This window comes from Bombina bombina, chromosome 7 (assembly GCF_027579735.1).
Source record: "Bombina bombina isolate aBomBom1 chromosome 7, aBomBom1.pri, whole genome shotgun sequence".
NCBI lineage: Eukaryota > Metazoa > Chordata > Amphibia > Anura > Bombinatoridae > Bombina > Bombina bombina.
This window is the reverse complement of record NC_069505.1, coordinates 37,084,560-37,096,923: the sequence shown is the minus strand read 5'-3', so window position 1 is coordinate 37,096,923 and position 12,364 is coordinate 37,084,560. Positions and strand designations below refer to the sequence as shown.

The window sequence follows — 12,364 nt, the reverse complement described above, 5'->3', positions numbered from 1 at the left end:
ATAATTATACACACACACACACACACACACACAGAGATAATGTAATCACACACAATATAATTACACACACACAGATAATGTAATCACACACAATATAATTACACACACAGATAATGTAATCACACACAATATAATTACACACACACAGATAATGTAATCACACACAATATAATTACACATACACACAGATAATGTAATCACACACAATATAATTATACACACACACAGATAATGTAATCACACACAATATAATTACACACACAGATAATGTAATCACACACACTATAATTACACACACAGATAATGCAATTACACACACACAAAATAATTACACACACACACAATATAATGATACACACACACACACACACAGATAATGTAATCACACACAATATAATTACACACACACAGATAATGTAATCACACACAATATAATTACACACACACAGATAATGTAATCACACACAATATAATTATACACACACACAGATAATGTAATCACACACAATATAATTATACACACACACAGATAGTGTAATCACACACAATATAATTACACACACACAGATAATGTAATCACATACAGTATAATACACACACACAGATAATGTAATCACACACAATATAATTATACACACACACAGATAATGTAATCACACACAATATAATTATACACACACACAGATAATGTAATCACACACAATATAATTACACACACACACAGATAATGTAATCACACACACTATAATTACACACACAGATAATGCAATTACACACACATATAATATAGACACATTTTAGCACACACATATTTTTAAACAAACAAACTCTAGTGTGCAGTGCATTGTGGGTCAGCATGACATTGTGACACAGCAGGTGCTGTTGCAGCTAGCACTGTATTATTGATATCATGCAGTGCCCCTGGCATGTGCCAGCTGTATACACACGTATGCAGCACACAGATCCGCAGACCAGCACACACATATTGTCTGCTGCAGGCAGCTTCTGTACACAGGATTTCCTGAGCTTGTACAGCCCGTGACGTCACGCCTCCTATTATATTCTCCTGCCTCCTCCTTCCTCTGCTTCTCCAGCACCCACTCTGTTCCCATCAGCTGCAAGAGCAGGTTAGCTGTTTTGTCCCTTTCATTCCTGGCATCCTCCGCTCATCCTTACATCTATAACATTTATTTTCACTGTATTCTTCTCTCTCTGCATCATTCCATCTGTTTTCTCCATCCCCTCCCTCCTTGCATCCATTATACCTTCAGACCACCATCTCTCTCACTGTGTCCATAGGTTATCCCTAATTCCCACCCAGCCCCATCTTTCTTCCCTGCTCTCCGCTCTCTGTATTATATTACATCTACAAAATCCATCGATCAACATGCATTAATCATTCACCTATCTGCTGTATCACAAATCCCTTCTTAAATCCTGGAATTCCCCTCATCTCCCTCTCTTCATTCTGATCTATTATCATTTTTAGGTAGTTTAATAATCTATTATCTTTTTATTTATCTTTTTATCTAATTTTCGATTATTTCAATATTATTTCTGTCTCTACACTAAAATCTGCTATTCCTTATTTCCCTCTAGCGTAAACGTATTGCTCTGTTCTCTCTCTTTCCTACTTGCAATTCCTTCCTGTCTAACACTCAGATTTTTTTTTAATGCATTTTCTCTCTCCCTAAACCACTTTTATCTCTAACCACATATTTGTCCAGCCAATCAAAGCACTTTATTTATGTTATCCCTCCATTTTGAATATAACGACTCAACCATACTTCATATTAAAATATAATTTTTCTTTCTCACTGTGATTTTTTTTTATGTTCTGGATTGCAGTGGATGACATTTGGCAGTTGCTACACACCTTGACAATGGTTTAGTATTTTTTTTTATTATCGATATTTGCAAGGGACAAAAAAAAGTCTGTAGTATGGTGCTATGAAAACTTTAGACACGACTACAGGCCCAAACAGCTGAACAGATTGTCTTGAAATTTGGTAGGGTGATAAATGGTGTAGTTCCTGGTTCATTTTATTAAGAAGAAGTAAATATATATTTCCATTTCTGAGATCATTTGCTGTAAAGAGTGTTATAATTTTTTGATTTTGTGTGCATTTGTAGTATGTAGAAAAATATAGCATTATTTTAAGTTAAATCATGTGTCTTGTGCAAAATATTTTACTGTTTATGAAATGATAAAGTGCTGATATAGATATTTGATAAATTATTATTTTTTTTTACACATTAATATCACTGAAATGTTTGTAAACTGTTTTGAGGAGTTGTTAATCAATGTAGTTGATTTTTTTTTTATTATACCTGGATAGTACTTTAATTTCTGTAATAATATATATTATATGGCAAATTTTTAATTCCCCTAGGTTATTTTTTTCTTTCATGCATAATAATTTAAATGTTTGTAGTATTGTTACATTATTTGGCAAATTGTAAATATACATATTTTTTAGCACTTGTATAATTATATCGATGTTAAATTATAAGGTGAATTGTTAGTTCAAATTTTGTCTAAATTTAAAATTATATGGCAAACTGTAAATTATTTTAGTTTTATTTTTTTTATATTCCTAGTATTTTTGTTTTTTCTGGTATTTTTTATTATACCGAGAATGATATATATATATAGTTTATTTTATATGCATGGAATGTACTTAAATGTTTGCATTAACATTAAATAATATAGGGGATTGTAAGTTCATATAGAATTCTGTTTTCTGTTTTTTTTGTTTGACGTATTGAATACTTTAATATTTGTAACAATATTAAATTGCATGACAAATTGTAAACTTACATAGGTTTATTTTATTTATTTTTTCATGCATAGATAGTACTTTAAAGAGACATTAAACACTAAATAATGCTAGATATAATGATGCATTTAATGAAAAGATTAGTCTGAGAATAACATGTAGATGTATTTTTAAAAGTTTCATTAGTTGTTTAAATAGTGACAAAATTTGTGTAAAGTTTTAGTGTCTATAAAACAATGGGAGCCGCCATGTTGTAACTTAGGTTACCTTTCTACTGTGGCCAATTAGGGACAGTTATAAACAGGTTACTAGATTGTGCAGCCAATGGCTGTGTGGAATATAACAGTGTTCTGCACTTCTATTTCTGCACAGGGACTGAAAAGCTCACAATTTCAGAATGGAATTACAGGAAAAGGGGACAAAATAAATAATAAAAGTATATTGCAGAGGTTTTTTTATATATATGATTTATCATTTTATATTACCATCTCAAAGTGTTTAATGTCCCTTTAATGTTTGTACCAAAATGTTAAGTAATAGAGTGAATTGTAAATACACATTGTTTATTTTTTTATGTATAATTAGTACTTTAATGTTTGTAGTAAAGTTAAATTATACAATGAACTGCAAATACTTTTAATAGTTAAAATTTGATTGAATTTATTTTTTTAGGAATAATCTCATGCAGTAGATTGTGAAATAGGATATCAACATCCTGTATGTGATAATAATATATATTGCTATGTTAAAATAGAATGTATTGAACTAGCAAACTTATGCAAGTGGTAACAATATTCATATTTGATAAAGTGTTTTACTATGTATTTACTATAAATATTTAACATTTCAATGTTCTGCACATGTGTTTATATATATATATATATATATATATATATATATATATATATATATATATATATATATATATATATACAGTATATATACACCCATATATATATATATATATGTATATATATATATATATATATATCTGTATATATCTTTACTTATGTCTAATCATCTATATATATAGGTATAGATATATATTGTACCAAAAAACATTATATATATATATATATATATATATATATATATATATATATATAAAGCTGTATTTATGAATAAATAGAACATATTCTGCTAGATGAAGAACATTGGAATGTGAAATATTAATCTTTTATCTTCTATTATGCACACCAGTGTCTCTGAGAGGGTGCAACAAGTGCACAATTTGAAGAGGTAAATTAGGGAAAAGGTTAGCAAAATAAACATTGGCAATATATTGTATCTGTTATTTAATTAAACATTTTGAGTAAAAAAATATATGTATACTAAGACACAAAAACTAGTAAATGCCAACGTTTATATTCTAAATAGTTTTCAATTCTTACATAGAAATTCTCATTGTAAAACTAAGCACCAATTGCGTGATACTGATTGCGCATACCAGACAATCTATAATGCTTTATCTTGTATTAGTTGTTGGGTAAATTATTAAACCAAATCATTCTTATGCACCTGATACATATATAGCACCCTCTATACTTTAAATTGAAAGTGCATTCACTGTTATCCAAAATACCGTTTTCCATTTAACCCATTTAATGGATGGTAACTCAAGACTTGATAAATGTAACACATATATGTTTATGTGTTTGAGTCTAAAATGTACAATTAAAGGGACAGTCTAGTCAAATTGGGTTTAATATCCCTTAAAATTTATCACTTATTTCTTTGCTATACACTTTCCATGCTTGAAGGGACAGTCTACACCAGAATTTGTATTGTTTAAAAAGATAGCTAATCCCTTCATTACCCATTCGGCAGTTTTGCATAACCGACATGGTTATATTAATACACTTTTTACCTCTGTGATTACCTTGTATCTAAGCCTCTGCAGACTGCCCCCTTATTTCAGTTCTTTTGACAGACTTGCATTTTAGCCAATCAGTGCTGACTCCTAGGTAACTTCACGTGCGTGAGCTCAGTGTTATCTATAGGACACACATGAACTAACGCCCTCTAGTGGTCAAAATGCATTCAGATTAGAGGCGGCCTTCAAGGTCTAAGAAATTAGCATATGAGTCTACCTAGGTTTAGCTTTCAACTAAGAATACCAAGAGAACAAAGCAAAATTGGTGATAAAAGTAAATTGGAAAGTTAATTAAAATTACATGTCCTATCTGAATCATGAAAGTTTATTTTGGACTTAACTGCCCCTTTAAAGGGACCCAAAAAAACATTTTTTTTCTTTCATGATTCAGATAGAGCAGTCATTTTAGGCAATATTCTAATTTACTCCTATTATTATTTTTCTTTGTTCTCTTGCTATCTTTATTTGAAAAAGCAGGACTGTAAGTGTAGGAGCCGGCCCATTTTTGGTTCAGCACCTGGGTAGCACTTGTTGATCGTGGCTACATTTAGGATGACTTGCTGATTGGTGGCTACATTTAGCCACCAATCAGCAAGTGCTTCCCAGGTGCTGAAACAAAAGTGGGCCAGCTCCTATGCTTAGATTCCAATTTTTTTCAAATAAAGATAGTAAGAGAACAAAGAAAAATTGATAATAGAAGTAAATTAGAAAGTTGCTTAAAATGTCATGCTATTTTTGAATCAATAAAGAAAAAAATTGGGGTTTTGGGTTCCATTAAATTTGTTTAGCCTTGTGGTGTTTTGTTCATTTAACATTTTTAGACCTCCATATTTCTTAATATTCCAAAGTTGAAATATCACTGAAGTTATAAAATCTTTACCTTCCAGGTGTGCGGTTACCAAAGGCTTCACATCAAGATAGCTAGAAGCTGAAGACGAGGTCAGAGTATCTTATTTCTGTACATCTAACTTTCTCCGCCCCCCTGCGCTCATGACAGGAGAAAAACACAAAAGGATTTTTTTTTTACCGATGCAGAGAGAGGGAAAACTCAAAAAAACATTGACGACTTTGCAGAACTACACAAAATCCAGGCCTGGAGCCTAGCTAGACTGAAGAAGAAAACAAACAAACAAACGGTATTTGGATGTTCAAAGCATAAGACCTTAAAGATTGTGATTACTAAAGCCAAAAAATACTTCTGGTGATGAGACCATGTTGGACTGAACAAATTGCAATGAAACGTAATCAACCTTATTCTTAGGTTCTAGACTAGAGTGTGGAAACCAACGGCTTTGAACTGTTAGGACCTGTGGTCAAGCTGGACTGACAGAAGTATCATTTTACAGGTCAATATTTGCACTAAATCCCATGATCCAGCCCTATTTCAATGTTGAGCCAAAAAATTTGAGAAGTCAAACAAAACAAATGAGTACTTAATTGGTTCCAAACACTGTAACAAAACACAAGAGTGTCAGTCCCTTAGGAATAATGCAAATGTCTACACCACGCGGATCCTGAATGAATCTAGGCCCGAGACATTATTTGGGAAGAGGCTATGAGAACACTTTAAGAACATCTTCTCAGGTTTATTGCATTTGAAATTTAACAACTCAGAGGGAATGTAAAAAAAAGAGGGTGTCATTGACAACTCTGAAATTCTAAGGAACCCAGGTAATGTGGGCTTTTTAGTTCGTTTTATTGGTAACTCACTAATGTTTTGGCAAGTTTGGTAAAAATAATGACTTTTGACCACAGAGGTTCTTTAGAAAGAAATGTTGAATGTTCACCAGTTTGCAAAACAAAAGTTACGCCTAGATTTAGAGTTCTGCGTTAGCTGTCAAAAGCAGCGTTAAGGGGTCCTAACGCTGCTTTTTACCACCCGCTGGTATTTAGAGTCAGTCAGGAAAGTGTCTAACACTCACTTTCCAGCCCCAACTTTTCCATACCGCAGATCCCCTTACGCCAATTGCGTATCCTATCTTTTCAATGGGATCTTCGTAACACCGGTATTTAGAGTCTTGGCTGAAGTGAGCGGTAGACCCTCTACCGACAAGACTCCAGCCGCAGAAAAAAGTCAGGATTTAAGAGCTTTATGGGCTAACGCCGGTTCATAAAGCACTTAACTACTGTGCTCTAAAGTACACTAACACCCATAAACTACCTATGTACCCCTAAACCGAGGCCCCCCCCACATCGCCGCCACTCTAATAAATTTTTTAACCCCTAATCTGTCGACCGCACACTGCCGCCACCTACATTATAACTATGTACCCCTAATCTGCTGCCCCTAACATCGCCGACACCTACATAATATTTATTAACCCCTAATCTGCCCCCCCAATGTCGCCGCTACCTTACCTACACTTATTAACCCCTAATCTACTGACCGGACCTCGCCGCCACTCTAATAAATGTATTAACCCCTAAACTGCCGCACTCCGGCCTCAAAAACCCTATAATAAATAGTATTAACCCCTAATCTGCCCTCCCTAACATCGGTGACACCTAACTTCAAGTATTAACCCCTAATCTGCCGACCGGACCTTGCCGCTACTCTAATAAATGTATTAACCCCTAAAACTAAGTCTAACCCTAACCCTAACACCCCCCTAAGTTAAATATAATTTTTATCTAACAAAATAAATTAAATATTATTAACTAAAGTCTTCCTATTTAAAACTAAATACTTACCTGTAAAATAAACCCTAATATAGCTACAATATAATGAATAATTTCCTATTTTAGGATTTATATTTATTTTACAGGCAACTTTGTATTTATTTTAACTAGGTACAATAGCTATTAAATAGTTATTTACTATTTAATAGCTACCTAGTTAAAATAATTACAAAATTACCTGTAAAATAAATCCTAACCTAAGTTACAATTAAACCTAACACTACACTATCAATAAATAAATTAAATCAATTAACTACAAGTACCTACAATTAAATAAACTAAACTAAATTACAAAAAAAACAAAACACTAAATTACAAAAAATAAAAAAAGATTACAAGAATTTTAAGCTTATTACACCTACTCTAAGCCCCCTAATAAAATAACAAAGCCCCCCAAAATAAAAAAATTCCCTACCCTAATCTAAATTAAAATAGTTAACAGCTCTATTACCATACCAGCCCTTAAAAGGACTTTTTGCGGGAGATGCCCCAAAGAAATCAGCTCTTTTGCCTGTAAAAAAAACACAATGCCACCCCCCAACATTACAACCCACCACCCACATACCCCTACTCTAACCCAAACCCCCCTTAAATAAACCTAACACTACCCCCATGAAGATCTCCCTACCTTGAGTTGTCATCACTCAGCTGAGCAGCGATGGACCAAAAGAAGACATCCGGAGCGGCAGAAGTCTTCATCCTATCCGGGCAGAAGAGGACATCCAGACCGGCAAACATCTTCATCCAAGCGGCATCTTCTATCTTCATCCATCCGACGATGAGCGGCTCCATCTTCAAGACCTCCGGCGCGCAACATCCTCTTCTCCCGACGACTAGACGATGAATAAAGGTTCCTTTAAGTGACGTCATCCAAGATGGCGTCCCTCGAATTCCGATTGGCTGATAGGATTCTATCAGCCAATCAGAATTAAGGTAGGAAAAATCTGATTGGCTGATTGAATCAGCCAATCAAATTCAAGTTCAATCGGATTGGCTGATCCAATCAGCCAATCAGATTGAGCTTGCATTCTATTGGCTGATCAGAACAGCCAATAGAATGTGAGCTCAATCTGATTGGCTGATTGGATCAGCCAATCGGATTGAACTTGAATCTGATTGGCTGATTCAATCAGCCAATCAGATTTTTCCTACCTTAATTCCGATTGGTTGATAGAATCCTATCAGCCAATCGGAATTCGAGGGACGCCATCTTGGATGACGTCACTTAAAGGAACCTTCATTGGTCTACTAGTCGTCGGGAGAAGAGGATGTTCCGCGCCGGAGGTCTTGAAGATGGAGCCGCTCCTCGTCGGATGGATGAAGATAGAAGATGCCGCTTGGATGAAGATGTTTGCCGGTCCGGATGTCCTCTTCTGCCCGAATAGGATGAAGACTTCTGCCGCTCCGGATGTCTTCTTTTGGTCCATCGCTGCTCGGCTGAGTGAAGACGACTCAAGGTAGGGAGATCTTCAGGGGGGTAGTGTTAGGTTTATTTAAGGGGGGTTTGGGTTAGAGTAGGGGTATGTGGGTGGTGGGTTGTAATGTTGGGGGGTGGTATTGTGTTTTTTTTACAGGCAAAAGAGCTGATTTCTTTGGGCATGCCCCACAAAAAGCCCTTTTAAGGGCTGGTAAGGTAATAGAGCTGTTAACTATTTTAATTTAGATTAGGGTAGGGAATTTTTTTATTTTGGGGGGCTTTGTTATTTTATTAGGGGGCTTAGAGTAGGTGTAATTAGCTTAAAATTCTTGTAATCTTTTTTTATTTTTTGTAATTTAGTGGGGTTTTTTTTTGTAATTTAGTTTAGTTTATTTAATTGTAGGTACTTGTAGTTAATTGATTTCATTTATTTATTGATAGTGTAGTGTTAGGTTTAATTGTAACTTAGGTTAGGATTTATTTTACAGGTAATTTTGTAATTATTTGAACTAGTTAGCTATTAAATAGTAAATAACTATTTAATAGCTATTGTACCTAGTTAAAATAAATACAAAGTTGCCTGTAAAATAAATATAAATCCTAAAATAGTTACAATATAATTATTCGTTATATTGTAGCTATATTAGGGTTTATTTTACAGGTAAGTATTTAGTTTTAAATAGGAAGACTTTAGTTAATAATATTTAATTCATTTCATTAGATAAAAATTATATTTAATTTAGGGGGGGTGTTAGGGTTAGGGTTAGACTTAGCTTTAGGGGTTAATACATTTATTAGAGTAGCGGCGAGGTCCGGTCGGCAGATTAGGGGTTAATACTTGAAGTTAGGTGTCGCCGATGTTAGGGAGGGCAGATTAGGGGTTAATACTATTTATTATAGGGTTTGCAAGGAAGGAGTGCGGTGGTTTAGGGGTTAATACATTTATTATAGTGGGGCGAGGTCCGGTCGGCAGATTAGGGGTTAATAAGTGTAGGTAAAGTAGCGGGGACATATGGGGGGCAGATTAGGGGTTAATAAATATAATATAGGGGTCGGCGATGTTAGGGGCAGCACAGGGTCGGCTCCAGAACGAATGAAATGAGGGGGCATTTTTTTTTCACGAGGGGGCATGCATTTAAAAAGCATGTATGAGAGTCAAAATAAGAACAGACCTACTGTGGCAGTCCAGGGGTTACATTTATCAGATCTCTGGCTGTGCAGGAGTTAGATTTGTTTATATTTCTGGAAGTGCAGCGGTTACATGTGTCAAATCTCAAGGAGTATAGGGGTTACATTTATAAGATGTCTGGCAGTGCCGCAGCAGTTACTTTTACCAGATTTATGGCAGTGCAGGGGTTACATTTGTCATATATCAGGAATGTCTCCCACATATGACACAGCCAGTGGACACTGTTTGCATGTGTAGCTCTACCAATGACCCTACTAATGATCAAATAAGCTTTTACGTGACAATAAGTTTGAGTGCCAAGCAGTACATTACTTGTACAGATATTATTAATGATATTTACCAGCACATAACACAGTATATACAGTATGTATATACACACACACACATATATATATATATATATATATATATATATATATATATATATATATATATATATATATATATATATATATATATATATAAACCAAAAAGGGTACAGGACAAATGGCTACTATAAATGTGTCTTTTTCCATGGAAAAAATTATCAAAATTTAGAAAACATTAATGTTATGTTAGATTATAATTTTAATGTGGTGCAGACCCTATAAAAAATTATTCTTCAACAAACTACAAGAGGAGAACACGGACCATCAAAAATTTCCTAAGGCCCTGTATAGATAGGGAATCAAGCACTCTTTTTTATAAAAATAGCTCAAAAGTGTAGCTAAATTAAACAAATGGAATGAATCTCTGACCAGTACAATCACAGAGAACAACAATTAATGTATTAATAGTACAGAAAGAAGTAAATCCTAACTGTCCAAACATAGCAATAGGCCAGTTGTGCGCTGGCCTCGGGTATATGTTAGCAACACAAAGTAAAGTATGTTGAACAAACAATATAGTACATGTGGCCAATTAAAACCCTGAAGATGTGCACATCATAATCATAATATTGGCAAAAATACAATCCAAAGACACCTAGTACACTGCTACACCCAAGCTGTACACAGTACCCAAGTCAATACAAGGGATAATTACAGGACAGGTAAATTTTTAGGGATCTAAGTAGTGATAGGTGCTTTGTAAAGATTTCAGGAACATCAATAATGGCAGTATAGCAACAATTACAAAGAATTACATACAAGTATGAAGAATAGCTATTGCAATGGTTATTAGCAATAAGATAGATAGTGAGTTACATACAAGTATGAAGAATAACTATTGCAATGGTTATTAGCAATAAGATAGATAGTGGAACATAGTAATACATCCTCCATAATGAATTGCCTCAGTACAGCAGTTACATAGAGACACAGCAGTTTACATAGAGATGCCTGCATATATTGAGATAAAATTCTCACAAGATTGTATTGCTGAAGAAAACAACCAAATCACACCAGGATGATTTTCCACATATAGCGGTATTGTTTTCAGCCAAACTTAGCATAAGTCCAAGGTATGCAAAAATGGGATAAGTGCTGCCAAAGCTGCATGCGTGTTAGTAAAGCATAGTACGTCTTATTGCTGAAGATGTTGTGTGAAAACAGCAAACAAGCCAAATGAGCAGTGGGAGTCAGTCCAGGCTAACCCCCCATATTGCATGTGAAAGCAGCTATATTCCTATGTTAAGCCGTAAGCATGCACTTATCTGATTCTGGAGGTGTCCACAATTGAGGTCTGCTGTTTGTTACCGGTTGCCTCTCTGAAATACTGCCTTGTAATTGAGTCCCATGAAACCCTATCTATACAGGGCCTTAGGAAATTTTTGATGGTCCTTGTTCTCCTCTTGTAGTTTGTTGAAGAATATATATATATATATACACATACACACGGTATATATGTATATACAAACACACATATATATATATATACACACAAACAATATATATATATATATACACACAGTGTGTGTATTGTGTGTATGTGTATATATATATATATATATATATATATATATATATATAATAAAACAACCTTGGTGACAAATAGGAGATGTTTTGAAACATGTAAATAATAAACATAAGGCTATTTCCCTCATTGTCCCACAGCTACATTTGAAGTGTGTGTATTTGAGCACCTATAATCTGACACACATTTTACACTGATCACTGCAGATAAAGCAGGCACAATGCACACTTGTTTTGTGTGACCTGCAGTGGGGAAACCAAGGAATTCCCAATTTGCCACTTTATCTGTGGCTGCCAGGATATAAAGCACAATAGGTAAGGGATACTACTCTCACACACACATTGGTTATACGGCTGTGTTTTCACAAACTTACTTCTGCCTTCCCTCTCACTGACTGTTAGCTTCTCCCAGCACTTTCTGCAGAGGTCTGATGATGTAATAATCTCACTTCAGCTCTGTAGTAAGTGGGCTAGCAGGAGGAGGGGCATTGCAAGCCCTAGGTTACCTGTGAGAGCACCAGCAGGGAAATGCAA

General features: G+C 34.6%; 1 protein-coding gene across 4 annotated transcripts in view; it reads left to right on the top strand.

Annotated features, from left to right (window-relative positions):
• Positions 1–1,098: 1,098 nt before the first annotated feature.
• The window catches only part of CCDC85B (coiled-coil domain containing 85B), a 51,100-nt gene continuing 39,834 nt past the window's right edge, over positions 1,099–12,364 (top strand). The window contains exons 1-3 of one of the 4 annotated variants that reach the window (XM_053720035.1): positions 1,099–1,127; positions 1,849–1,886; positions 5,541–6,324. The gene's annotated coding sequence lies outside the window, so the exon portion shown is untranslated. The remainder of the gene's footprint in view (positions 1,128–1,848; positions 1,887–5,540; positions 6,325–12,364) is intronic. The other 3 variants (XM_053720036.1, XM_053720038.1, XM_053720039.1) reach the window with 3 other exon arrangements.